Raw genomic sequence first — 25,874 nt, 5'->3', positions numbered from 1 at the left:
CCACAGCAAGGGTCAGGGATCTTCGGTGCTCCCCCAAGCCGAAGCCTGGTTGAGCCTTGTTGTTGCTCCCAGCATCCACCCAGGCATCTTACCCAAGTGGAGTAGAGAGCTACTAGTTGTTGGTTTCGCAGCCGAAACTGCCCGGACCGTCAACCGGTGTTGGTTTCTCAGCCCAAGGCTAACCGGACCTCCAACCGGGTGTTGGTTTCTCAGCCGAAGCTGACCCAGACCTCCAACCAGGTGTTGGTTTCTCAGCCGAAGCTGACCCGGACCTCCAACCGGGTGTTAGTTTCTCAGCCCAAAGCTGACCAGACCTCCGACCGGGATTATAAAAATTTCCCTTCCTAGCCAGAAGGCCAGGATAGGGTAATATGCTCAAAAAGTATGAAAAGGCAAGGTACGGTGTGCTACAGAGCCCAAGGCTTGCCGGGGTCCCAAGCCAGCAAGCTCAGACTCACTCCAGGGTCGTCAGTCCTGGGGCACGTTGTACCATAGCCCCCCACCCTTACTCAGTCTAATAGCCTCGATCCTGGTAGGGCCATGTTTTCCTCTTGATGAATATACTATCCACCCAGAGTACTAGCAAGCGCAACCTTCCAGTGTGCATTGTATCATTGTACTAAGGTGGCCTGGAGCTTAAACCACCTCTTCGAACAACACTACACTTGATCTTAGCCAAAAGGCCGAGAAGCGATAACCAGAATTGGTTTGGGCCTCGAGTGGCACCCTGGCCTATGCCGGACACATCTTAGGGAGAGAGAGCGAGAGGGAGACAAACCCACGCCTACACAAGACATTTTGTCACCCAAGCCAACCCTTGAAAAGGCTGCTTTGCAGAGCAAAATCAAGAAGAATGGTGCGTTTTGCAGCCGCCGCCCACTGCAATGAATCTGAATAACTCCTCCTTTAGGGCGCAAGCAACTCCCCTCCCCCTTGCAGTCTTTCCAATTCACGATACAAAAAGACGGACAGGACAGGTTGCCTGACTTTCCGTCACTGCCACCCTTTGCCATCCTTACCCGTAGAAAGCCCTTTCATCATCCCCAAACCCTAATCTTTTCCCTTTCCTTCCCAGCCCCCAAACCCTGCCCTCTGTACCTTTCTCACCACCCGCTTCCCTTCTCCTGTCATCCCCCTACCACCCGGGAAAAAAAGAGATTGCCCCCTCCTTCCACTAGCCCACCCTCCCACCCAAAGAACAACTTCTTCTGCGCAGCTTGTTTTCTAGGCAGCAGCGCTATTGTGATGTCATCGGGGGGCATTGTGACAAGCCGCCAGTGTTCCGTCTCTTCATGTTGTGCACTGTTCAAACCGAAAATACATCAACAGGCAGGCTACAGAAAAGCTTACTAACAAAGGTTAGAGAGGGGCTTTCTCAGAGGGCTTTTTACAGTTTGTCTATTCCCAATTAGCCGGTTTAGTATACTTAATGAAAGTACTAATTCTTTCATAGGCCGCCCATTCTTAGTATTTGACGTTCAGGTAACAACAGGTAACTTTATTTGGAGTGGAAGCAGAGAGATAACACCAGATGCCAATTGTAGATCCTCTCACACCTGTGGTCACTGCAGCATCTGACTCCACTTTGTCCAAAAGGGATCTATTCCATTCAATTACACATGATCTAGATTAGACTGACAACAAGATACTGCACGGGACATAGCAGAGTTGGTGAAGTTGAGTGGTGATGAGTTTGCTATTTGGATGAATAAAGCAAGTAAAAAGTGTGTTAGATAAAAATTCATTTCAATTCGCTAATCGGGCTAATATGAATCAGGTGAATCGAGTTCTGCTTTTGGAAACTGGGTTAAGAAGGGGTGCACCGTTCCTGGAGGTACTGCAATACCAGGTCAATGCGTGGAGTGGACAGAGCAAGCTCTTTTTCCATCTCCCTGTTCTAAAAATCCATTTAATATATGGTCCCCAGATAGGGGACGTATCAGATATTAAACTGATAAGAACAGATACTACACTTGATCTTAGCCAAAAGGCCGAGAAGCGATAACCAGAATTGGTTTGGGCCTCGAGTGGCACCCTGGCCTATGCCGGACACATCTTAGGGAGAGAGAGCGAGAGGGAGACAAACCCACGCCTACACAAGACATTTTGTCACCCAAGCCAACCCTTGAAAAGGCTGCTTTGCAGAGCAAAAACAAGAAGAATGGTGCGTTTTGCAGCCGCCGCCCACTGCAATGAATCTGAATAACTCCTCCTTTAGGGCGCAAGCAACTCCCCTCCCCCTTGCAGTCTTTCCAATTCACGATACAAAAAGACGGACAGGACAGGTTGCCTGACTTTCCGTCACTGCCACCCTTTGCCATCCTTATCCGTAGAAAGCCCTTTCATCATCCCCAAACCCTAATCTTTTCCCTTTCCTTCCCAGCCCCCAAACCCTGCCCTCTGTACCTTTCTCACCACCCGCTTCCCTTCTCCTGTCATCCCCCTACCACCCGGGAAAAAAAGAGATTGCCCCCTCCTTCCACTAGCCCACCCTCCCACCCAAAGAACAACTTCTTCTGCGCAGCTTGTTTTCTAGGCAGCAGCGCTATTGTGATGTCATCGGGGGGCATTGTGACAAGCCGCCAGTGTTCCGTCTCTTCATGTTGTGCACTGTTCAAACCGAAAATACATCAACAGGCAGGCTACAGAAAAGCTTACTAACAAAGGTTAGAGAGGGGCTTTCTCAGAGGGCTTTTTACAGTTTGTCTATTCCCAATTAGCCGGTTTAGTATACTTAATGAAAGTACTAATTCTTTCATAGGCCGCCCATTCTTAGTATTTGACGTTCAGGTAACAACAGGTAACTTTATTTGGAGTGGAAGCAGAGAGATAACACCAGATGCCAATTGTAGATCCTCTCACACCTGTGGTCACTGCAGCATCTGACTCCACTTTGTCCAAAAGGGATCTATTCCATTCAATTACACATGATCTAGATTAGACTGACAACAAGATACTGCACGGGACATAGCAGAGTTGGTGAAGTTGAGTGGTGATGAGTTTGCTATTTGGATGAATAAAGCAAGTAAAAAGTGTGTTAGATAAAAATTCATTTCAATTCGCTAATCGGGCTAATATGAATCAGGTGAATCGAGTTCTGCTTTTGGAAACTGGGTTAAGAAGGGGTGCACCGTTCCTGGAGGTACTGCAATACCAGGTCAATGCGTGGAGTGGACAGAGCAAGCTCTTTTTCCATCTCCCTGTTCTAAAAATCCATTTAATATATGGTCCCCAGATAGGGGACGTATCAGATATTAAACTGATAAGAACAGATACTACACTTGATCTTAGCCAAAAGGCCGAGAAGCGATAACCAGAAATGGTTTGGGCCTCGAGTGGCACCCTGGCCTATGCCGGACACATCTTAGGGAGAGAGAGCGAGAGGGAGACAAACCCACGCCTACACAAGACATTTTGTCACCCAAGCCAACCCTTGAAAAGGCTGCTTTGCAGAGCAAAAACAAGAAGAATGGTGCGTTTTGCAGCCGCCGCCCACTGCAATGAATCTGAATAACTCCTCCTTTAGGGCGCAAGCAACTCCCCTCCCCCTTGCAGTCTTTCCAATTCACGATACAAAAAGACGGACAGGACAGGTTGCCTGACTTTCCGTCACTGCCACCCTTTGCCATCCTTACCCGTAGAAAGCCCTTTCATCATCCCCAAACCCTAATCTTTTCCCTTTCCTTCCCAGCCCCCAAACCCTGCCCTCTGTACCTTTCTCACCACCCGCTTCCCTTCTCCTGTCATCCCCCTACCACCCGGGAAAAAAAGAGATTGCCCCCTCCTTCCACTAGCCCACCCTCCCACCCAAAGAACAACTTCTTCTGCGCAGCTTGTTTTCTAGGCAGCAGCGCTATTGTGATGTCATCGGGGGGCATTGTGACAAGCCGCCAGTGTTCCGTCTCTTCATGTTGTGCACTGTTCAAACCGAAAATACATCAACAGGCAGGCTACAGAAAAGCTTACTAACAAAGGTTAGAGAGGGGCTTTCTCAGAGGGCTTTTTACAGTTTGTCTATTCCCAATTAGCCGGTTTAGTATACTTAATGAAAGTACTAATTCTTTCATAGGCCGCCCATTCTTAGTATTTGACGTTCAGGTAACAACAGGTAACTTTATTTGGAGTGGAAGCAGAGAGATAACACCAGATGCCAATTGTAGATCCTCTCACACCTGTGGTCACTGCAGCATCTGACTCCACTTTGTCCAAAAGGGATCTATTCCATTCAATTACACATGATCTAGATTAGACTGACAACAAGATACTGCACGGGACATAGCAGAGTTGGTGAAGTTGAGTGGTGATGAGTTTGCTATTTGGATGAATAAAGCAAGTAAAAAGTGTGTTAGATAAAAATTCATTTCAATTCGCTAATCGGGCTAATATGAATCAGGTGAATCGAGTTCTGCTTTTGGAAACTGGGTTAAGAAGGGGTGCACCGTTCCTGGAGGTACTGCAATACCAGGTCAATGCGTGGAGTGGACAGAGCAAGCTCTTTTTCCATCTCCCTGTTCTAAAAATCCATTTAATATATGGTCCCCAGATAGGGGACGTATCAGATATTAAACTGATAAGAACAGATACTACACTTGATCTTAGCCAAAAGGCCGAGAAGCGATAACCAGAATTGGTTTGGGCCTCGAGTGGCACCCTGGCCTATGCCGGACACATCTTAGGGAGAGAGAGCGAGAGGGAGACAAACCCACGCCTACACAAGACATTTTGTCACCCAAGCCAACCCTTGAAAAGGCTGCTTTGCAGAGCAAAAACAAGAAGAATGGTGCGTTTTGCAGCCGCCGCCCACTGCAATGAATCTGAATAACTCCTCCTTTAGGGCGCAAGCAACTCCCCTCCCCCTTGCAGTCTTTCCAATTCACGATACAAAAAGACGGACAGGACAGGTTGCCTGACTTTCCGTCACTGCCACCCTTTGCCATCCTTACCCGTAGAAAGCCCTTTCATCATCCCCAAACCCTAATCTTTTCCCTTTCCTTCCCAGCCCCCAAACCCTGCCCTCTGTACCTTTCTCACCACCCGCTTCCCTTCTCCTGTCATCCCCCTACCACCCGGGAAAAAAAGAGATTGCCCCCTCCTTCCACTAGCCCACCCTCCCACCCAAAGAACAACTTCTTCTGCGCAGCTTGTTTTCTAGGCAGCAGCGCTATTGTGATGTCATCGGGGGGCATTGTGACAAGCCGCCAGTGTTCCGTCTCTTCATGTTGTGCACTGTTCAAACCGAAAATACATCAACAGGCAGGCTACAGAAAAGCTTACTAACAAAGGTTAGAGAGGGGCTTTCTCAGAGGGCTTTTTACAGTTTGTCTATTCCCAATTAGCCGGTTTAGTATACTTAATGAAAGTACTAATTCTTTCATAGGCCGCCCATTCTTAGTATTTGACGTTCAGGTAACAACAGGTAACTTTATTTGGAGTGGAAGCAGAGAGATAACACCAGATGCCAATTGTAGATCCTCTCACACCTGTGGTCACTGCAGCATCTGACTCCACTTTGTCCAAAAGGGATCTATTCCATTCAATTACACATGATCTAGATTAGACTGACAACAAGATACTGCACGGGACATAGCAGAGTTGGTGAAGTTGAGTGGTGATGAGTTTGCTATTTGGATGAATAAAGCAAGTAAAAAGTGTGTTAGATAAAAATTCATTTCAATTCGCTAATCGGGCTAATATGAATCAGGTGAATCGAGTTCTGCTTTTGGAAACTGGGTTAAGAAGGGGTGCACCGTTCCTGGAGGTACTGCAATACCAGGTCAATGCGTGGAGTGGACAGAGCAAGCTCTTTTTCCATCTCCCTGTTCTAAAAATCCATTTAATATATGGTCCCCAGATAGGGGACGTATCAGATATTAAACTGATAAGAACAGATACTACACTTGATCTTAGCCAAAAGGCCGAGAAGCGATAACCAGAATTGGTTTGGGCCTCGAGTGGCACCCTGGCCTATGCCGGACACATCTTAGGGAGAGAGAGCGAGAGGGAGACAAACCCACGCCTACACAAGACATTTTGTCACCCAAGCCAACCCTTGAAAAGGCTGCTTTGCAGAGCAAAAACAAGAAGAATGGTGCGTTTTGCAGCCGCCGCCCACTGCAATGAATCTGAATAACTCCTCCTTTAGGGCGCAAGCAACTCCCCTCCCCCTTGCAGTCTTTCCAATTCACGATACAAAAAGACGGACAGGACAGGTTGCCTGACTTTCCGTCACTGCCACCCTTTGCCATCCTTACCCGTAGAAAGCCCTTTCATCATCCCCAAACCCTAATCTTTTCCCTTTCCTTCCCAGCCCCCAAACCCTGCCCTCTGTACCTTTCTCACCACCCGCTTCCCTTCTCCTGTCATCCCCCTACCACCCGGGAAAAAAAGAGATTGCCCCCTCCTTCCACTAGCCCACCCTCCCACCCAAAGAACAACTTCTTCTGCGCAGCTTGTTTTCTAGGCAGCAGCGCTATTGTGATGTCATCGGGGGGCATTGTGACAAGCCGCCAGTGTTCCGTCTCTTCATGTTGTGCACTGTTCAAACCGAAAATACATCAACAGGCAGGCTACAGAAAAGCTTACTAACAAAGGTTAGAGAGGGGCTTTCTCAGAGGGCTTTTTACAGTTTGTCTATTCCCAATTAGCCGGTTTAGTATACTTAATGAAAGTACTAATTCTTTCATAGGCCGCCCATTCTTAGTATTTGACGTTCAGGTAACAACAGGTAACTTTATTTGGAGTGGAAGCAGAGAGATAACACCAGATGCCAATTGTAGATCCTCTCACACCTGTGGTCACTGCAGCATCTGACTCCACTTTGTCCAAAAGGGATCTATTCCATTCAATTACACATGATCTAGATTAGACTGACAACAAGATACTGCACGGGACATAGCAGAGTTGGTGAAGTTGAGTGGTGATGAGTTTGCTATTTGGATGAATAAAGCAAGTAAAAAGTGTGTTAGATAAAAATTCATTTCAATTCGCTAATCGGGCTAATATGAATCAGGTGAATCGAGTTCTGCTTTTGGAAACTGGGTTAAGAAGGGGTGCACCGTTCCTGGAGGTACTGCAATACCAGGTCAATGCGTGGAGTGGACAGAGCAAGCTCTTTTTCCATCTCCCTGTTCTAAAAATCCATTTAATATATGGTCCCCAGATAGGGGACGTATCAGATATTAAACTGATAAGAACAGATACTACACTTGATCTTAGCCAAAAGGCCGAGAAGCGATAACCAGAATTGGTTTGGGCCTCGAGTGGCACCCTGGCCTATGCCGGACACATCTTAGGGAGAGAGAGCGAGAGGGAGACAAACCCACGCCTACACAAGACATTTTGTCACCCAAGCCAACCCTTGAAAAGGCTGCTTTGCAGAGCAAAAACAAGAAGAATGGTGCGTTTTGCAGCCGCCGCCCACTGCAATGAATCTGAATAACTCCTCCTTTAGGGCGCAAGCAACTCCCCTCCCCCTTGCAGTCTTTCCAATTCACGATACAAAAAGACGGACAGGACAGGTTGCCTGACTTTCCGTCACTGCCACCCTTTGCCATCCTTACCCGTAGAAAGCCCTTTCATCATCCCCAAACCCTAATCTTTTCCCTTTCCTTCCCAGCCCCCAAACCCTGCCCTCTGTACCTTTCTCACCACCCGCTTCCCTTCTCCTGTCATCCCCCTACCACCCGGGAAAAAAAGAGATTGCCCCCTCCTTCCACTAGCCCACCCTCCCACCCAAAGAACAACTTCTTCTGCGCAGCTTGTTTTCTAGGCAGCAGCGCTATTGTGATGTCATCGGGGGGCATTGTGACAAGCCGCCAGTGTTCCGTCTCTTCATGTTGTGCACTGTTCAAACCGAAAATACATCAACAGGCAGGCTACAGAAAAGCTTACTAACAAAGGTTAGAGAGGGGCTTTCTCAGAGGGCTTTTTACAGTTTGTCTATTCCCAATTAGCCGGTTTAGTATACTTAATGAAAGTACTAATTCTTTCATAGGCCGCCCATTCTTAGTATTTGACGTTCAGGTAACAACAGGTAACTTTATTTGGAGTGGAAGCAGAGAGATAACACCAGATGCCAATTGTAGATCCTCTCACACCTGTGGTCACTGCAGCATCTGACTCCACTTTGTCCAAAAGGGATCTATTCCATTCAATTACACATGATCTAGATTAGACTGACAACAAGATACTGCACGGGACATAGCAGAGTTGGTGAAGTTGAGTGGTGATGAGTTTGCTATTTGGATGAATAAAGCAAGTAAAAAGTGTGTTAGATAAAAATTCATTTCAATTCGCTAATCGGGCTAATATGAATCAGGTGAATCGAGTTCTGCTTTTGGAAACTGGGTTAAGAAGGGGTGCACCGTTCCTGGAGGTACTGCAATACCAGGTCAATGCGTGGAGTGGACAGAGCAAGCTCTTTTTCCATCTCCCTGTTCTAAAAATCCATTTAATATATGGTCCCCAGATAGGGGACGTATCAGATATTAAACTGATAAGAACAGATACTACACTTGATCTTAGCCAAAAGGCCGAGAAGCGATAACCAGAATTGATTTGGGCCTCGAGTGGCACCCTGGCCTATGCCGGACACATCTTAGGGAGAGAGAGCGAGAGGGAGACAAACCCACGCCTACACAAGACATTTTGTCACCCAAGCCAACCCTTGAAAAGGCTGCTTTGCAGAGCAAAAACAAGAAGAATGGTGCGTTTTGCAGCCGCCGCCCACTGCAATGAATCTGAATAACTCCTCCTTTAGGGCGCAAGCAACTCCCCTCCCCCTTGCAGTCTTTCCAATTCACGATACAAAAAGACGGACAGGACAGGTTGCCTGACTTTCCGTCACTGCCACCCTTTGCCATCCTTACCCGTAGAAAGCCCTTTCATCATCCCCAAACCCTAATCTTTTCCCTTTCCTTCCCAGCCCCCAAACCCTGCCCTCTGTACCTTTCTCACCACCCGCTTCCCTTCTCCTGTCATCCCCCTACCACCCGGGAAAAAAAGAGATTGCCCCCTCCTTCCACTAGCCCACCCTCCCACCCAAAGAACAACTTCTTCTGCGCAGCTTGTTTTCTAGGCAGCAGCGCTATTGTGATGTCATCGGGGGGCATTGTGACAAGCCGCCAGTGTTCCGTCTCTTCATGTTGTGCACTGTTCAAACCGAAAATACATCAACAGGCAGGCTACAGAAAAGCTTACTAACAAAGGTTAGAGAGGGGCTTTCTCAGAGGGCTTTTTACAGTTTGTCTATTCCCAATTAGCCGGTTTAGTATACTTAATGAAAGTACTAATTCTTTCATAGGCCGCCCATTCTTAGTATTTGACGTTCAGGTAACAACAGGTAACTTTATTTGGAGTGGAAGCAGAGAGATAACACCAGATGCCAATTGTAGATCCTCTCACACCTGTGGTCACTGCAGCATCTGACTCCACTTTGTCCAAAAGGGATCTATTCCATTCAATTACACATGATCTAGATTAGACTGACAACAAGATACTGCACGGGACATAGCAGAGTTGGTGAAGTTGAGTGGTGATGAGTTTGCTATTTGGATGAATAAAGCAAGTAAAAAGTGTGTTAGATAAAAATTCATTTCAATTCGCTAATCGGGCTAATATGAATCAGGTGAATCGAGTTCTGCTTTTGGAAACTGGGTTAAGAAGGGGTGCACCGTTCCTGGAGGTACTGCAATACCAGGTCAATGCGTGGAGTGGACAGAGCAAGCTCTTTTTCCATCTCCCTGTTCTAAAAATCCATTTAATATATGGTCCCCAGATAGGGGACGTATCAGATATTAAACTGATAAGAACAGATACTACACTTGATCTTAGCCAAAAGGCCGAGAAGCGATAACCAGAATTGGTTTGGGCCTCGAGTGGCACCCTGGCCTATGCCGGACACATCTTAGGGAGAGAGAGCGAGAGGGAGACAAACCCACGCCTACACAAGACATTTTGTCACCCAAGCCAACCCTTGAAAAGGCTGCTTTGCAGAGCAAAAACAAGAAGAATGGTGCGTTTTGCAGCCGCCGCCCACTGCAATGAATCTGAATAACTCCTCCTTTAGGGCGCAAGCAACTCCCCTCCCCCTTGCAGTCTTTCCAATTCACGATACAAAAAGACGGACAGGACAGGTTGCCTGACTTTCCGTCACTGCCACCCTTTGCCATCCTTACCCGTAGAAAGCCCTTTCATCATCCCCAAACCCTAATCTTTTCCCTTTCCTTCCCAGCCCCCAAACCCTGCCCTCTGTACCTTTCTCACCACCCGCTTCCCTTCTCCTGTCATCCCCCTACCACCCGGGAAAAAAAGAGATTGCCCCCTCCTTCCACTAGCCCACCCTCCCACCCAAAGAACAACTTCTTCTGCGCAGCTTGTTTTCTAGGCAGCAGCGCTATTGTGATGTCATCGGGGGGCATTGTGACAAGCCGCCAGTGTTCCGTCTCTTCATGTTGTGCACTGTTCAAACCGAAAATACATCAACAGGCAGGCTACAGAAAAGCTTACTAACAAAGGTTAGAGAGGGGCTTTCTCAGAGGGCTTTTTACAGTTTGTCTATTCCCAATTAGCCGGTTTAGTATACTTAATGAAAGTACTAATTCTTTCATAGGCCGCCCATTCTTAGTATTTGACGTTCAGGTAACAACAGGTAACTTTATTTGGAGTGGAAGCAGAGAGATAACACCAGATGCCAATTGTAGATCCTCTCACACCTGTGGTCACTGCAGCATCTGACTCCACTTTGTCCAAAAGGGATCTATTCCATTCAATTACACATGATCTAGATTAGACTGACAACAAGATACTGCACGGGACATAGCAGAGTTGGTGAAGTTGAGTGGTGATGAGTTTGCTATTTGGATGAATAAAGCAAGTAAAAAGTGTGTTAGATAAAAATTCATTTCAATTCGCTAATCGGGCTAATATGAATCAGGTGAATCGAGTTCTGCTTTTGGAAACTGGGTTAAGAAGGGGTGCACCGTTCCTGGAGGTACTGCAATACCAGGTCAATGCGTGGAGTGGACAGAGCAAGCTCTTTTTCCATCTCCCTGTTCTAAAAATCCATTTAATATATGGTCCCCAGATAGGGGACGTATCAGATATTAAACTGATAAGAACAGATTTTTTTTTTTTTTTTTTTAGATTTCATCCGCAAATTTCAGAAAACGGTCATCGGCCACCACACAAAAGCGCAGTGCCGCAGGTGATCGCCTCCCGAGCCCAGGAACCACCAGCCATAAGGGGACGTAAGCACCAAAAGGCGCAACAATCCCCGAGGCCGGCGGTTGTGCAAGCCCGGGCCCCTCCCAGCCAAGACCAAGGCAAACCCAATGAAGGGACTACACTTGATCTTAGCCAAAAGGCCGAGAAGCGATAACCAGAATTGGTTTGGGCCTCGAGTGGCACCCTGGCCTATGCCGGACACATCTTAGGGAGAGAGAGCGAGAGGGAGACAAACCCACGCCTACACAAGACATTTTGTCACCCAAGCCAACCCTTGAAAAGGCTGCTTTGCAGAGCAAAAACAAGAAGAATGGTGCGTTTTGCAGCCGCCGCCCACTGCAATGAATCTGAATAACTCCTCCTTTAGGGCGCAAGCAACTCCCCTCCCCCTTGCAGTCTTTCCAATTCACGATACAAAAAGACGGACAGGACAGGTTGCCTGACTTTCCGTCACTGCCACCCTTTGCCATCCTTACCCGTAGAAAGCCCTTTCATCATCCCCAAACCCTAATCTTTTCCCTTTCCTTCCCAGCCCCCAAACCCTGCCCTCTGTACCTTTCTCACCACCCGCTTCCCTTCTCCTGTCATCCCCCTACCACCCGGGAAAAAAAGAGATTGCCCCCTCCTTCCACTAGCCCACCCTCCCACCCAAAGAACAACTTCTTCTGCGCAGCTTGTTTTCTAGGCAGCAGCGCTATTGTGATGTCATCGGGGGGCATTGTGACAAGCCGCCAGTGTTCCGTCTCTTCATGTTGTGCACTGTTCAAACCGAAAATACATCAACAGGCAGGCTACAGAAAAGCTTACTAACAAAGGTTAGAGAGGGGCTTTCTCAGAGGGCTTTTTACAGTTTGTCTATTCCCAATTAGCCGGTTTAGTATACTTAATGAAAGTACTAATTCTTTCATAGGCCGCCCATTCTTAGTATTTGACGTTCAGGTAACAACAGGTAACTTTATTTGGAGTGGAAGCAGAGAGATAACACCAGATGCCAATTGTAGATCCTCTCACACCTGTGGTCACTGCAGCATCTGACTCCACTTTGTCCAAAAGGGATCTATTCCATTCAATTACACATGATCTAGATTAGACTGACAACAAGATACTGCACGGGACATAGCAGAGTTGGTGAAGTTGAGTGGTGATGAGTTTGCTATTTGGATGAATAAAGCAAGTAAAAAGTGTGTTAGATAAAAATTCATTTCAATTCGCTAATCGGGCTAATATGAATCAGGTGAATCGAGTTCTGCTTTTGGAAACTGGGTTAAGAAGGGGTGCACCGTTCCTGGAGGTACTGCAATACCAGGTCAATGCGTGGAGTGGACAGAGCAAGCTCTTTTTCCATCTCCCTGTTCTAAAAATCCATTTAATATATGGTCCCCAGATAGGGGACGTATCAGATATTAAACTGATAAGAACAGATTTTTTTTTTTTTTTTTTTTTTTTGAAGGATGAGTTTGAAAATAATAAAGTGACCGCCTCTCGTTGCCCAGGTAACTGTCCGTCACAAGAGAGCTATGACATCCTACGATGCACACTCCCCCAAGGCCAGCAGTTGTGCAATACCCTGGCACCTTTTAGCACCAACCAAGGTAGTACCCTCCCAAACTATACTTGATCTTAGCCAAAAGGCCGAGAAGCGATAACCAGAATTGGTTTGGGCCTCGAGTGGCACCCTGGCCTATGCCGGACACATCTTAGGGAGAGAGAGCGAGAGGGAGACAAACCCACGCCTACACAAGACATTTTGTCACCCAAGCCAACCCTTGAAAAGGCTGCTTTGCAGAGCAAAAACAAGAAGAATGGTGCGTTTTGCAGCCGCCGCCCACTGCAATGAATCTGAATAACTCCTCCTTTAGGGCGCAAGCAACTCCCCTCCCCCTTGCAGTCTTTCCAATTCACGATACAAAAAGACGGACAGGACAGGTTGCCTGACTTTCCGTCACTGCCACCCTTTGCCATCCTTACCCGTAGAAAGCCCTTTCATCATCCCCAAACCCTAATCTTTTCCCTTTCCTTCCCAGCCCAAAAACCCTGCCCTCTGTACCTTTCTCACCACCCGCTTCCCTTCTCCTGTCATCCCCCTACCACCCGGGAAAAAAAGAGATTGCCCCCTCCTTCCACTAGCCCACCCTCCCACCCAAAGAACAACTTCTTCTGCGCAGCTTGTTTTCTAGGCAGCAGCGCTATTGTGATGTCATCGGGGGGCATTGTGACAAGCCGCCAGTGTTCCGTCTCTTCATGTTGTGCACTGTTCAAACCGAAAATACATCAACAGGCAGGCTACAGAAAAGCTTACTAACAAAGGTTAGAGAGGGGCTTTCTCAGAGGGCTTTTTACAGTTTGTCTATTCCCAATTAGCCGGTTTAGTATACTTAATGAAAGTACTAATTCTTTCATAGGCCGCCCATTCTTAGTATTTGACGTTCAGGTAACAACAGGTAACTTTATTTGGAGTGGAAGCAGAGAGATAACACCAGATGCCAATTGTAGATCCTCTCACACCTGTGGTCACTGCAGCATCTGACTCCACTTTGTCCAAAAGGGATCTATTCCATTCAATTACACATGATCTAGATTAGACTGACAACAAGATACTGCACGGGACATAGCAGAGTTGGTGAAGTTGAGTGGTGATGAGTTTGCTATTTGGATGAATAAAGCAAGTAAAAAGTGTGTTAGATAAAAATTCATTTCAATTCGCTAATCGGGCTAATATGAATCAGGTGAATCGAGTTCTGCTTTTGGAAACTGGGTTAAGAAGGGGTGCACCGTTCCTGGAGGTACTGCAATACCAGGTCAATGCGTGGAGTGGACAGAGCAAGCTCTTTTTCCATCTCCCTGTTCTAAAAATCCATTTAATATATGGTCCCCAGATAGGGGACGTATCAGATATTAAACTGATAAGAACAGATACTACACTTGATCTTAGCCAAAAGGCCGAGAAGCGATAACCAGAATTGGTTTGGGCCTCGAGTGGCACCCTGGCCTATGCCGGACACATCTTAGGGAGAGAGAGCGAGAGGGAGACAAACCCACGCCTACACAAGACATTTTGTCACCCAAGCCAACCCTTGAAAAGGCTGCTTTGCAGAGCAAAAACAAGAAGAATGGTGCGTTTTGCAGCCGCCGCCCACTGCAATGAATCTGAATAACTCCTCCTTTAGGGCGCAAGCAACTCCCCTCCCCCTTGCAGTCTTTCCAATTCACGATACAAAAAGACGGACAGGACAGGTTGCCTGACTTTCCGTCACTGCCACCCTTTGCCATCCTTACCCGTAGAAAGCCCTTTCATCATCCCCAAACCCTAATCTTTTCCCTTTCCTTCCCAGCCCCCAAACCCTGCCCTCTGTACCTTTCTCACCACCCGCTTCCCTTCTCCTGTCATCCCCCTACCACCCGGGAAAAAAAGAGATTGCCCCCTCCTTCCACTAGCCCACCCTCCCACCCAAAGAACAACTTCTTCTGCGCAGCTTGTTTTCTAGGCAGCAGCGCTATTGTGATGTCATCGGGGGGCATTGTGACAAGCCGCCAGTGTTCCGTCTCTTCATGTTGTGCACTGTTCAAACCGAAAATACATCAACAGGCAGGCTACAGAAAAGCTTACTAACAAAGGTTAGAGAGGGGCTTTCTCAGAGGGCTTTTTACAGTTTGTCTATTCCCAATTAGCCGGTTTAGTATACTTAATGAAAGTACTAATTCTTTCATAGGCCGCCCATTCTTAGTATTTGACGTTCAGGTAACAACAGGTAACTTTATTTGGAGTGGAAGCAGAGAGATAACACCAGATGCCAATTGTAGATCCTCTCACACCTGTGGTCACTGCAGCATCTGACTCCACTTTGTCCAAAAGGGATCTATTCCATTCAATTACACATGATCTAGATTAGACTGACAACAAGATACTGCACGGGACATAGCAGAGTTGGTGAAGTTGAGTGGTGATGAGTTTGCTATTTGGATGAATAAAGCAAGTAAAAAGTGTGTTAGATAAAAATTCATTTCAATTCGCTAATCGGGCTAATATGAATCAGGTGAATCGAGTTCTGCTTTTGGAAACTGGGTTAAGAAGGGGTGCACCGTTCCTGGAGGTACTGCAATACCAGGTCAATGCGTGGAGTGGACAGAGCAAGCTCTTTTTCCATCTCCCTGTTCTAAAAATCCATTTAATATATGGTCCCCAGATAGGGGACGTATCAGATATTAAACTGATAAGAACAGATACTACACTTGATCTTAGCCAAAAGGCCGAGAAGCGATAACCAGAATTGGTTTGGGCCTCGAGTGGCACCCTGGCCTATGCCGGACACATCTTAGGGAGAGAGAGCGAGAGGGAGACAAACCCACGCCTACACAAGACATTTTGTCACCCAAGCCAACCCTTGAAAAGGCTGCTTTGCAGAGCAAAAACAAGAAGAATGGTGCGTTTTGCAGCCGCCGCCCACTGCAATGAATCTGAATAACTCCTCCTTTAGGGCGCAAGCAACTCCCCTCCCCCTTGCAGTCTTTCCAATTCACGATACAAAAAGACGGACAGGACAGGTTGCCTGACTTTCCGTCACTGCCACCCTTTGCCATCCTTACCCGTAGAAAGCCCTTTCATCATCCCCAAACCCTAATCTTTTCCCTTTCCTTCCCAGCCCCCAAACCCTGCCCTCTGTACCTTTCTCACCACCCGCTTCCCTTCTCCTGTCATCCCCCTACCACCCGGGAAAAAAAGAGATTGCCCCCTCCTTCCACTAGCCCACCCTCCCACCCAAAGAACAACTTCTTCTGCGCAGCTTGTTTTCTAGGCAGCAGCGCTATTGTGATGTCATCGGGGGGCATTGTGACAAGCCGCCAGTGTTCCGTCTCTTCATGTTGTGCACTGTTCAAACCGAAAATACATCAACAGGCAGGCTACAGAAAAGCTTACTAACAAAGGTTAGAGAGGGGCTTTCTCAGAGGGCTTTTTACAGTTTGTCTATTCCCAATTAGCCGGTTTAGTATACTTAATGAAAGTACTAATTCTTTCATAGGCCGCCCATTCTTAGTATTTGACGTTCAGGTAACAACAGGTAACTTTATTTGGAGTGGAAGCAGAGAGATAACACCAGATGCCAATTGTAGATCCTCTCACACCTGTGGTCACTGCAGCATCTGACTCCACTTTGTCCAAAAGGGATCTATTCCATTCAATTACACATGATCTAGATTAGACTGACAACAAGATACTGCACGGGACATAGCAGAGTTGGTGAAGTTGAGTGGTGATGAGTTTGCTATTTGGATGAATAAAGCAAGTAAAAAGTGTGTTAGATAAAAATTCATTTCAATTCGCTAATCGGGCTAATATGAATCAGGTGAATCGAGTTCTGCTTTTGGAAACTGGGTTAAGAAGGGGTGCACCGTTCCTGGAGGTACTGCAATACCAGGTCAATGCGTGGAGTGGACAGAGCAAGCTCTTTTTCCATCTCCCTGTTCTAAAAATCCATTTAATATATGGTCCCCAGATAGGGGACGTATCAGATATTAAACTGATAAGAACAGATACTACACTTGATCTTAGCCAAAAGGCCGAGAAGCGATAACCAGAATTGGTTTGGGCCTCGAGTGGCACCCTGGCCTATGCCGGACACATCTTAGGGAGAGAGAGCGAGAGGGAGACAAACCCACGCCTACACAAGACATTTTGTCACCCAAGCCAACCCTTGAAAAGGCTGCTTTGCAGAGCAAAAACAAGAAGAATGGTGCGTTTTGCAGCCGCCGCCCACTGCAATGAATCTGAATAACTCCTCCTTTAGGGCGCAAGCAACTCCCCTCCCCCTTGCAGTCTTTCCAATTCACGATACAAAAAGACGGACAGGACAGGTTGCCTGACTTTCCGTCACTGCCACCCTTTGCCATCCTTACCCGTAGAAAGCCCTTTCATCATCCCCAAACCCTAATCTTTTCCCTTTCCTTCCCAGCCCCCAAACCCTGCCCTCTGTACCTTTCTCACCACCCGCTTCCCTTCTCCTGTCATCCCCCTACCACCCGGGAAAAAAAGAGATTGCCCCCTCCTTCCACTAGCCCACCCTCCCACCCAAAGAACAACTTCTTCTGCGCAGCTTGTTTTCTAGGCAGCAGCGCTATTGTGATGTCATCGGGGGGCATTGTGACAAGCCGCCAGTGTTCCGTCTCTTCATGTTGTGCACTGTTCAAACCGAAAATACATCAACAGGCAGGCTACAGAAAAGCTTACTAACAAAGGTTAGAGAGGGGCTTTCTCAGAGGGCTTTTTACAGTTTGTCTATTCCCAATTAGCCGGTTTAGTATACTTAATGAAAGTACTAATTCTTTCATAGGCCGCCCATTCTTAGTATTTGACGTTCAGGTAACAACAGGTAACTTTATTTGGAGTGGAAGCAGAGAGATAACACCAGATGCCAATTGTAGATCCTCTCACACCTGTGGTCACTGCAGCATCTGACTCCACTTTGTCCAAAAGGGATCTATTCCATTCAATTACACATGATCTAGATTAGACTGACAACAAGATACTGCACGGGACATAGCAGAGTTGGTGAAGTTGAGTGGTGATGAGTTTGCTATTTGGATGAATAAAGCAAGTAAAAAGTGTGTTAGATAAAAATTCATTTCAATTCGCTAATCGGGCTAATATGAATCAGGTGAATCGAGTTCTGCTTTTGGAAACTGGGTTAAGAAGGGGTGCACCGTTCCTGGAGGTACTGCAATACCAGGTCAATGCGTGGAGTGGACAGAGCAAGCTCTTTTTCCATCTCCCTGTTCTAAAAATCCATTTAATATATGGTCCCCAGATAGGGGACGTATCAGATATTAAACTGATAAGAACAGATACTACACTTGATCTTAGCCAAAAGGCCGAGAAGCGATAACCAGAATTGGTTTGGGCCTCGAGTGGCACCCTGGCCTATGCCGGACACATCTTAGGGAGAGAGAGCGAGAGGGAGACAAACCCACGCCTACACAAGACATTTTGTCACCCAAGCCAACCCTTGAAAAGGCTGCTTTGCAGAGCAAAAACAAGAAGAATGGTGCGTTTTGCAGCCGCCGCCCACTGCAATGAATCTGAATAACTCCTCCTTTAGGGCGCAAGCAACTCCCCTCCCCCTTGCAGTCTTTCCAATTCACGATACAAAAAGACGGACAGGACAGGTTGCCTGACTTTCCGTCACTGCCACCCTTTGCCATCCTTACCCGTAGAAAGCCCTTTCATCATCCCCAAACCCTAATCTTTTCCCTTTCCTTCCCAGCCCCCAAACCCTGCCCTCTGTACCTTTCTCACCACCCGCTTCCCTTCTCCTGTCATCCCCCTACCACCCGGGAAAAAAAGAGATTGCCCCCTCCTTCCACTAGCCCACCCTCCCACCCAAAGAACAACTTCTTCTGCGCAGCTTGTTTTCTAGGCAGCAGCGCTATTGTGATGTCATCGGGGGGCATTGTGACAAGCCGCCAGTGTTCCGTCTCTTCATGTTGTGCACTGTTCAAACCGAAAATACATCAACAGGCAGGCTACAGAAAAGCTTACTAACAAAGGTTAGAGAGGGGCTTTCTCAGAGGGCTTTTTACAGTTTGTCTATTCCCAATTAGCCGGTTTAGTATACTTAATGAAAGTACTAATTCTTTCATAGGCCGCCCATTCTTAGTATTTGACGTTCAGGTAACAACAGGTAACTTTATTTGGAGTGGAAGCAGAGAGATAACACCAGATGCCAATTGTAGATCCTCTCACACCTGTGGTCACTGCAGCATCTGACTCCACTTTGTCCAAAAGGGATCTATTCCATTCAATTACACATGATCTAGATTAGACTGACAACAAGATACTGCACGGGACATAGCAGAGTTGGTGAAGTTGAGTGGTGATGAGTTTGCTATTTGGATGAATAAAGCAAGTAAAAAGTGTGTTAGATAAAAATTCATTTCAATTCGCTAATCGGGCTAATATGAATCAGGTGAATCGAGTTCTGCTTTTGGAAACTGGGTTAAGAAGGGGTGCACCGTTCCTGGAGGTACTGCAATACCAGGTCAATGCGTGGAGTGGACAGAGCAAGCTCTTTTTCCATCTCCCTGTTCTAAAAATCCATTTAATATATGGTCCCCAGATAGGGGACGTATCAGATATTAAACTGATAAGAACAGATACTACACTTGATCTTAGCCAAAAGGCCGAGAAGCGATAACCAGAATTGGTTTGGGCCTCGAGTGGCACCCTGGCCTATGCCGGACACATCTTAGGGAGAGAGAGCGAGAGGGAGACAAACCCACGCCTACACAAGACATTTTGTCACCCAAGCCAACCCTTGAAAAGGCTGCTTTGCAGAGCAAAAACAAGAAGAATGGTGCGTTTTGCAGCCGCCGCCCACTGCAATGAATCTGAATAACTCCTCCTTTAGGGCGCAAGCAACTCCCCTCCCCCTTGCAGTCTTTCCAATTCACGATACAAAAAGACGGACAGGACAGGTTGCCTGACTTTCCGTCACTGCCACCCTTTGCCATCCTTACCCGTAGAAAGCCCTTTCATCATCCCCAAACCCTAATCTTTTCCCTTTCCTTCCCAGCCCCCAAACCCTGCCCTCTGTACCTTTCTCACCACCCGCTTCCCTTCTCCTGTCATCCCCCTACCACCCGGGAAAAAAAGAGATTGCCCCCTCCTTCCACTAGCCCACCCTCCCACCCAAAGAACAACTTCTTCTGCGCAGCTTGTTTTCTAGGCAGCAGCGCTATTGTGATGTCATCGGGGGGCATTGTGACAAGCCGCCAGTGTTCCGTCTCTTCATGTTGTGCACTGTTCAAACCGAAAATACATCAACAGGCAGGCTACAGAAAAGCTTACTAACAAAGGTTAGAGAGGGGCTTTCTCAGAGGGCTTTTTACAGTTTGTCTATTCCCAATTAGCCGGTTTAGTATACTTAATGAAAGTACTAATTCTTTCATAGGCCGCCCATTCTTAGTATTTGACGTTCAGGTAACAACAGGTAACTTTATTTGGAGTGGAAGCAGAGAGATAACACCAGATGCCAATTGTAGATCCTCTCACACCTGTGGTCACTGCAGCATCTGACTCCACTTTGTCCAAAAGGGATCTATTCCATTCAATTACACATGATCTAGATTAGACTGACAACAAGATACTGCACGGGACATAGCAGAGTTGGTGAAGTTGAGTGGTGATGAGTTTGCTATTTGGATGAATAAAGCAAGTAAAAAGTGTGTTAGATAAAAATTCATTTCAATTCGCTAATCGGGCTAATATGAATCAGGTGAATCGAGTTCTGCTTTTGGAAACTGGGTTAAGAAGGGGTGCACCGTTCCTGGAGGTACTGCAATACCAGGTCAATGCGTGGAGTGGACAGAGCAAGCTCTTTTTCCATCTCCCTGTTCTAAAAATCCATTTAATATATGGTCCCCAGATAGGGGACGTATCAGATATTAAACTGATAAGAACAGATACTACACTTGATCTTAGCCAAAAGGCCGAGAAGCGATAACCAGAATTGGTTTGGGCCTCGAGTGGCACCCTGGCCTATGCCGGACACATCTTAGGGAGAGAGAGCGAGAGGGAGACAAACCCACGCCTACACAAGACATTTTGTCACCCAAGCCAACCCTTGAAAAGGCTGCTTTGCAGAGCAAAAACAAGAAGAATGGTGCGTTTTGCAGCCGCCGCCCACTGCAATGAATCTGAATAACTCCTCCTTTAGGGCGCAAGCAACTCCCCTCCCCCTTGCAGTCTTTCCAATTCACGATACAAAAAGACGGACAGGACAGGTTGCCTGACTTTCCGTCACTGCCACCCTTTGCCATCCTTACCCGTAGAAAGCCCTTTCATCATCCCCAAACCCTAATCTTTTCCCTTTCCTTCCCAGCCCCCAAACCCTGCCCTCTGTACCTTTCTCACCACCCGCTTCCCTTCTCCTGTCATCCCCCTACCACCCGGGAAAAAAAGAGATTGCCCCCTCCTTCCACTAGCCCACCCTCCCACCCAAAGAACAACTTCTTCTGCGCAGCTTGTTTTCTAGGCAGCAGCGCTATTGTGATGTCATCGGGGGGCATTGTGACAAGCCGCCAGTGTTCCGTCTCTTCATGTTGTGCACTGTTCAAACCGAAAATACATCAACAGGCAGGCTACAGAAAAGCTTACTAACAAAGGTTAGAGAGGGGCTTTCTCAGAGGGCTTTTTACAGTTTGTCTATTCCCAATTAGCCGGTTTAGTATACTTAATGAAAGTACTAATTCTTTCATAGGCCGCCCATTCTTAGTATTTGACGTTCAGGTAACAACAGGTAACTTTATTTGGAGTGGAAGCAGAGAGATAACACCAGATGCCAATTGTAGATCCTCTCACACCTGTGGTCACTGCAGCATCTGACTCCACTTTGTCCAAAAGGGATCTATTCCATTCAATTACACATGATCTAGATTAGACTGACAACAAGATACTGCACGGGACATAGCAGAGTTGGTGAAGTTGAGTGGTGATGAGTTTGCTATTTGGATGAATAAAGCAAGTAAAAAGTGTGTTAGATAAAAATTCATTTCAATTCGCTAATCGGGCTAATATGAATCAGGTGAATCGAGTTCTGCTTTTGGAAACTGGGTTAAGAAGGGGTGCACCGTTCCTGGAGGTACTGCAATACCAGGTCAATGCGTGGAGTGGACAGAGCAAGCTCTTTTTCCATCTCCCTGTTCTAAAAATCCATTTAATATATGGTCCCCAGATAGGGGACGTATCAGATATTAAACTGATAAGAACAGATACTACACTTGATCTTAGCCAAAAGGCCGAGAAGCGATAACCAGAATTGGTTTGGGCCTCGAGTGGCACCCTGGCCTATGCCGGACACATCTTAGGGAGAGAGAGCGAGAGGGAGACAAACCCACGCCTACACAAGACATTTTGTCACCCAAGCCAACCCTTGAAAAGGCTGCTTTGCAGAGCAAAAACAAGAAGAATGGTGCGTTTTGCAGCCGCCGCCCACTGCAATGAATCTGAATAACTCCTCCTTTAGGGCGCAAGCAACTCCCCTCCCCCTTGCAGTCTTTCCAATTCACGATACAAAAAGACGGACAGGACAGGTTGCCTGACTTTCCGTCACTGCCACCCTTTGCCATCCTTACCCGTAGAAAGCCCTTTCATCATCCCCAAACCCTAATCTTTTCCCTTTCCTTCCCAGCCCCCAAACCCTGCCCTCTGTACCTTTCTCACCACCCGCTTCCCTTCTCCTGTCATCCCCCTACCACCCGGGAAAAAAAGAGATTGCCCCCTCCTTCCACTAGCCCACCCTCCCACCCAAAGAACAACTTCTTCTGCGCAGCTTGTTTTCTAGGCAGCAGCGCTATTGTGATGTCATCGGGGGGCATTGTGACAAGCCGCCAGTGTTCCGTCTCTTCATGTTGTGCGCTGTTCAAACCGAAAATACATCAACAGGCAGGCTACAGAAAAGCTTACTAACAAAGGTTAGAGAGGGGCTTTCTCAGAGGGCTTTTTACAGTTTGTCTATTCCCAATTAGCCGGTTTAGTATACTTAATGAAAGTACTAATTCTTTCATAGGCCGCCCATTCTTAGTATTTGACGTTCAGGTAACAACAGGTAACTTTATTTGGAGTGGAAGCAGAGAGATAACACCAGATGCCAATTGTAGATCCTCTCACACCTGTGGTCACTGCAGCATCTGACTCCACTTTGTCCAAAAGGGATCTATTCCATTCAATTACACATGATCTAGATTAGACTGACAACAAGATACTGCACGGGACATAGCAGAGTTGGTGAAGTTGAGTGGTGATGAGTTTGCTATTTGGATGAATAAAGCAAGTAAAAAGTGTGTTAGATAAAAATTCATTTCAATTCGCTAATCGGGCTAATATGAATCAGGTGAATCGAGTTCTGCTTTTGGAAACTGGGTTAAGAAGGGGTGCACCGTTCCTGGAGGTACTGCAATACCAGGTCAATGCGTGGAGTGGACAGAGCAAGCTCTTTTTCCATCTCCCTGTTCTAAAAATCCATTTAATATATGGTCCCCAGATAGGGGACGTATCAGATATTAAACTGATAAGAACAGATACTACACTTGATCTTAGCCAAAAGGCCGAGAAGCGATAACCAGAATTGGTTTGGGCCTCGAGTGGCACCCTGGCCTATGCCGGACACATCTTAGGGAGAGAGAGCGAGAGGGAGACAAACCCACGCCTACACAAGACATTTTGTCACCCAAGCCAACCCTTGAAAAGGCTGCTTTGCAGAGCAAAAACAAGAAGAATGGTGCGTTTTGCAGCCGCCGCCCACTGCAATGAATCTGAATAACTCCTCCTTTAGGGCGCAAGCAACTCCCCTCCCCCTTGCAGTCTTTCCAATTCACGATACAAAAAGACGGACAGGACAGGTTGCCTGACTTTCCGTCACTGCCACCCTTTGCCATCCTTACCCGTAGAAAGCCCTTTCATCATCCCCAAACCCTAATCTTTTCCCTTTCCTTCCCAGCCCCCAAACCCTGCCCTCTGTACCTTTCTCACCACCCGCTTCCCTTCTCCTGTCATCCCCCTACCACCCGGGAAAAAAAGAGATTGCCCCCTCCTTCCACTAGCCCACCCTCCCACCCAAAGAACAACTTCTTCTGCGCAGCTTGTTTTCTAGGCAGCAGCGCTATTGTGATGTCATCGGGGGGCATTGTGACAAGCCGCCAGTGTTCCGTCTCTTCATGTTGTGCACTGTTCAAACCGAAAATACATCAACAGGCAGGCTACAGAAAAGCTTACTAACAAAGGTTAGAGAGGGGCTTTCTCAGAGGGCTTTTTACAGTTTGTCTATTCCCAATTAGCCGGTTTAGTATACTTAATGAAAGTACTAATTCTTTCATAGGCCGCCCATTCTTAGTATTTGACGTTCAGGTAACAACAGGTAACTTTATTTGGAGTGGAAGCAGAGAGATAACACCAGATGCCAATTGTAGATCCTCTCACACCTGTGGTCACTGCAGCATCTGACTCCACTTTGTCCAAAAGGGATCTATTCCATTCAATTACACATGATCTAGATTAGACTGACAACAAGATACTGCACGGGACATAGCAGAGTTGGTGAAGTTGAGTGGTGATGAGTTTGCTATTTGGATGAATAAAGCAAGTAAAAAGTGTGTTAGATAAAAATTCATTTCAATTCGCTAATCGGGCTAATATGAATCAGGTGAATCGAGTTCTGCTTTTGGAAACTGGGTTAAGAAGGGGTGCACCGTTCCTGGAGGTACTGCAATACCAGGTCAATGCGTGGAGTGGACAGAGCAAGCTCTTTTTCCATCTCCCTGTTCTAAAAATCCATTTAATATATGGTCCCCAGATAGGGGACGTATCAGATATTAAACTGATAAGAACAGATACTACACTTGATCTTAGCCAAAAGGCCGAGAAGCGATAACCAGAATTGGTTTGGGCCTCGAGTGGCACCCTGGCCTATGCCGGACACATCTTAGGGAGAGAGAGCGAGAGGGAGACAAACCCACGCCTACACAAGACATTTTGTCACCCAAGCCAACCCTTGAAAAGGCTGCTTTGCAGAGCAAAAACAAGAAGAATGGTGCGTTTTGCAGCCGCCGCCCACTGCAATGAATCTGAATAACTCCTCCTTTAGGGCGCAAGCAACTCCCCTCCCCCTTGCAGTCTTTCCAATTCACGATACAAAAAGACGGACAGGACAGGTTGCCTGACTTTCCGTCACTGCCACCCTTTGCCATCCTTACCCGTAGAAAGCCCTTTCATCATCCCCAAACCCTAATCTTTTCCCTTTCCTTCCCAGCCCCCAAACCCTGCCCTCTGTACCTTTCTCACCACCCGCTTCCCTTCTCCTGTCATCCCCCTACCACCCGGGAAAAAAAGAGATTGCCCCCTCCTTCCACTAGCCCACCCTCCCACCCAAAGAACAACTTCTTCTGCGCAGCTTGTTTTCTAGGCAGCAGCGCTATTGTGATGTCATCGGGGGGCATTGTGACAAGCCGCCAGTGTTCCGTCTCTTCATGTTGTGCGCTGTTCAAACCGAAAATACATCAACAGGCAGGCTACAGAAAAGCTTACTAACAAAGGTTAGAGAGGGGCTTTCTCAGAGGGCTTTTTACAGTTTGTCTATTCCCAATTAGCCGGTTTAGTATACTTAATGAAAGTACTAATTCTTTCATAGGCCGCCCATTCTTAGTATTTGACGTTCAGGTAACAAGAGGTAACTTTATTTGGAGTGGAAGCAGAGAGATAACACCAGATGCCAATTGTAGATCCTCTCACACCTGTGGTCACTGCAGCATCTGACTCCACTTTGTCCAAAAGGGATCTATTCCATTCAATTACACATGATCTAGATTAGACTGACAACAAGATACTGCACGGGACATAGCAGAGTTGGTGAAGTTGAGTGGTGATGAGTTTGCTATTTGGATGAATAAAGCAAGTAAAAAGTGTGTTAGATAAAAATTCATTTCAATTCGCTAATCGGGCTAATATGAATCAGGTGAATCGAGTTCTGCTTTTAGAAACTGGGTTAAGAAGGGGTGCACCGTTCCTGGAGGTACTGCAATACCAGGTCAATGCGTGGAGTGGACAGAGCAAGCTCTTTTTCCATCTCCCTGTTCTAAAAATCCATTTAATATATGGTCCCCAGATA

At 47.0% G+C, this 25,874-nt stretch overlaps 17 non-coding genes and 2 pseudogenes across 17 annotated transcripts; all 19 read right to left on the bottom strand.

Annotated features, from left to right (window-relative positions):
• Positions 1-1,812: 1,812 nt before the first annotated feature.
• On the bottom strand, positions 1,813-2,003 carry LOC142262162 (U2 spliceosomal RNA). Its single transcript, XR_012729611.1, has one exon. It is a non-coding gene; the product is annotated as a U2 spliceosomal RNA (small nuclear RNA).
• Positions 2,004-3,120: 1,117 nt separating this feature from the next.
• On the bottom strand, positions 3,121-3,311 carry LOC142262149 (U2 spliceosomal RNA). The gene has a single exon (XR_012729599.1). It is a non-coding gene; the product is annotated as a U2 spliceosomal RNA (small nuclear RNA).
• Positions 3,312-4,428: 1,117 nt separating this feature from the next.
• Positions 4,429-4,619, bottom strand: LOC142262136 (U2 spliceosomal RNA). Its single transcript, XR_012729588.1, has one exon. It is a non-coding gene; the product is annotated as a U2 spliceosomal RNA (small nuclear RNA).
• Positions 4,620-5,736: 1,117 nt separating this feature from the next.
• LOC142262124 (U2 spliceosomal RNA) lies at positions 5,737-5,927 on the bottom strand. Its single transcript, XR_012729577.1, has one exon. It is a non-coding gene; the product is annotated as a U2 spliceosomal RNA (small nuclear RNA).
• A 1,117-nt stretch (positions 5,928-7,044) lies between these two features.
• LOC142262112 (U2 spliceosomal RNA) lies at positions 7,045-7,235 on the bottom strand. The gene has a single exon (XR_012729566.1). It is a non-coding gene; the product is annotated as a U2 spliceosomal RNA (small nuclear RNA).
• A 1,117-nt stretch (positions 7,236-8,352) lies between these two features.
• LOC142262100 (U2 spliceosomal RNA) lies at positions 8,353-8,543 on the bottom strand. Its single transcript, XR_012729555.1, has one exon. It is a non-coding gene; the product is annotated as a U2 spliceosomal RNA (small nuclear RNA).
• A 1,117-nt stretch (positions 8,544-9,660) lies between these two features.
• On the bottom strand, positions 9,661-9,851 carry LOC142262088 (U2 spliceosomal RNA). Its single transcript, XR_012729544.1, has one exon. It is a non-coding gene; the product is annotated as a U2 spliceosomal RNA (small nuclear RNA).
• A 1,117-nt stretch (positions 9,852-10,968) lies between these two features.
• Positions 10,969-11,170, bottom strand: LOC142262323 (U2 spliceosomal RNA; annotated as a pseudogene).
• Positions 11,171-12,492: 1,322 nt separating this feature from the next.
• On the bottom strand, positions 12,493-12,691 carry LOC142262322 (U2 spliceosomal RNA). The gene has a single exon (XR_012729753.1). It is a non-coding gene; the product is annotated as a U2 spliceosomal RNA (small nuclear RNA).
• A 1,293-nt stretch (positions 12,692-13,984) lies between these two features.
• Positions 13,985-14,175, bottom strand: LOC142262076 (U2 spliceosomal RNA). The gene has a single exon (XR_012729533.1). It is a non-coding gene; the product is annotated as a U2 spliceosomal RNA (small nuclear RNA).
• A 1,117-nt stretch (positions 14,176-15,292) lies between these two features.
• LOC142262064 (U2 spliceosomal RNA) lies at positions 15,293-15,483 on the bottom strand. Its single transcript, XR_012729522.1, has one exon. It is a non-coding gene; the product is annotated as a U2 spliceosomal RNA (small nuclear RNA).
• A 1,117-nt stretch (positions 15,484-16,600) lies between these two features.
• Positions 16,601-16,791, bottom strand: LOC142262049 (U2 spliceosomal RNA). The gene has a single exon (XR_012729511.1). It is a non-coding gene; the product is annotated as a U2 spliceosomal RNA (small nuclear RNA).
• Positions 16,792-17,908: 1,117 nt separating this feature from the next.
• On the bottom strand, positions 17,909-18,099 carry LOC142262037 (U2 spliceosomal RNA). The gene has a single exon (XR_012729500.1). It is a non-coding gene; the product is annotated as a U2 spliceosomal RNA (small nuclear RNA).
• A 1,117-nt stretch (positions 18,100-19,216) lies between these two features.
• LOC142262355 (U2 spliceosomal RNA) lies at positions 19,217-19,407 on the bottom strand. The gene has a single exon (XR_012729771.1). It is a non-coding gene; the product is annotated as a U2 spliceosomal RNA (small nuclear RNA).
• Positions 19,408-20,524: 1,117 nt separating this feature from the next.
• LOC142262343 (U2 spliceosomal RNA) lies at positions 20,525-20,715 on the bottom strand. Its single transcript, XR_012729760.1, has one exon. It is a non-coding gene; the product is annotated as a U2 spliceosomal RNA (small nuclear RNA).
• A 1,117-nt stretch (positions 20,716-21,832) lies between these two features.
• On the bottom strand, positions 21,833-22,023 carry LOC142262278 (U2 spliceosomal RNA). The gene has a single exon (XR_012729716.1). It is a non-coding gene; the product is annotated as a U2 spliceosomal RNA (small nuclear RNA).
• A 1,117-nt stretch (positions 22,024-23,140) lies between these two features.
• LOC142262155 (U2 spliceosomal RNA) lies at positions 23,141-23,331 on the bottom strand. Its single transcript, XR_012729605.1, has one exon. It is a non-coding gene; the product is annotated as a U2 spliceosomal RNA (small nuclear RNA).
• A 1,117-nt stretch (positions 23,332-24,448) lies between these two features.
• Positions 24,449-24,639, bottom strand: LOC142262030 (U2 spliceosomal RNA). The gene has a single exon (XR_012729494.1). It is a non-coding gene; the product is annotated as a U2 spliceosomal RNA (small nuclear RNA).
• Positions 24,640-25,756: 1,117 nt separating this feature from the next.
• LOC142262324 (U2 spliceosomal RNA) lies at positions 25,757-25,874 on the bottom strand (annotated as a pseudogene; the record flags this gene model as incomplete).

This window comes from Anomaloglossus baeobatrachus, unplaced genomic scaffold, assembly GCF_048569485.1.
Source record: "Anomaloglossus baeobatrachus isolate aAnoBae1 unplaced genomic scaffold, aAnoBae1.hap1 Scaffold_243, whole genome shotgun sequence".
NCBI lineage: Eukaryota > Metazoa > Chordata > Amphibia > Anura > Aromobatidae > Anomaloglossus > Anomaloglossus baeobatrachus.
This window is presented reverse-complemented; position numbering and strand designations above follow the sequence as displayed.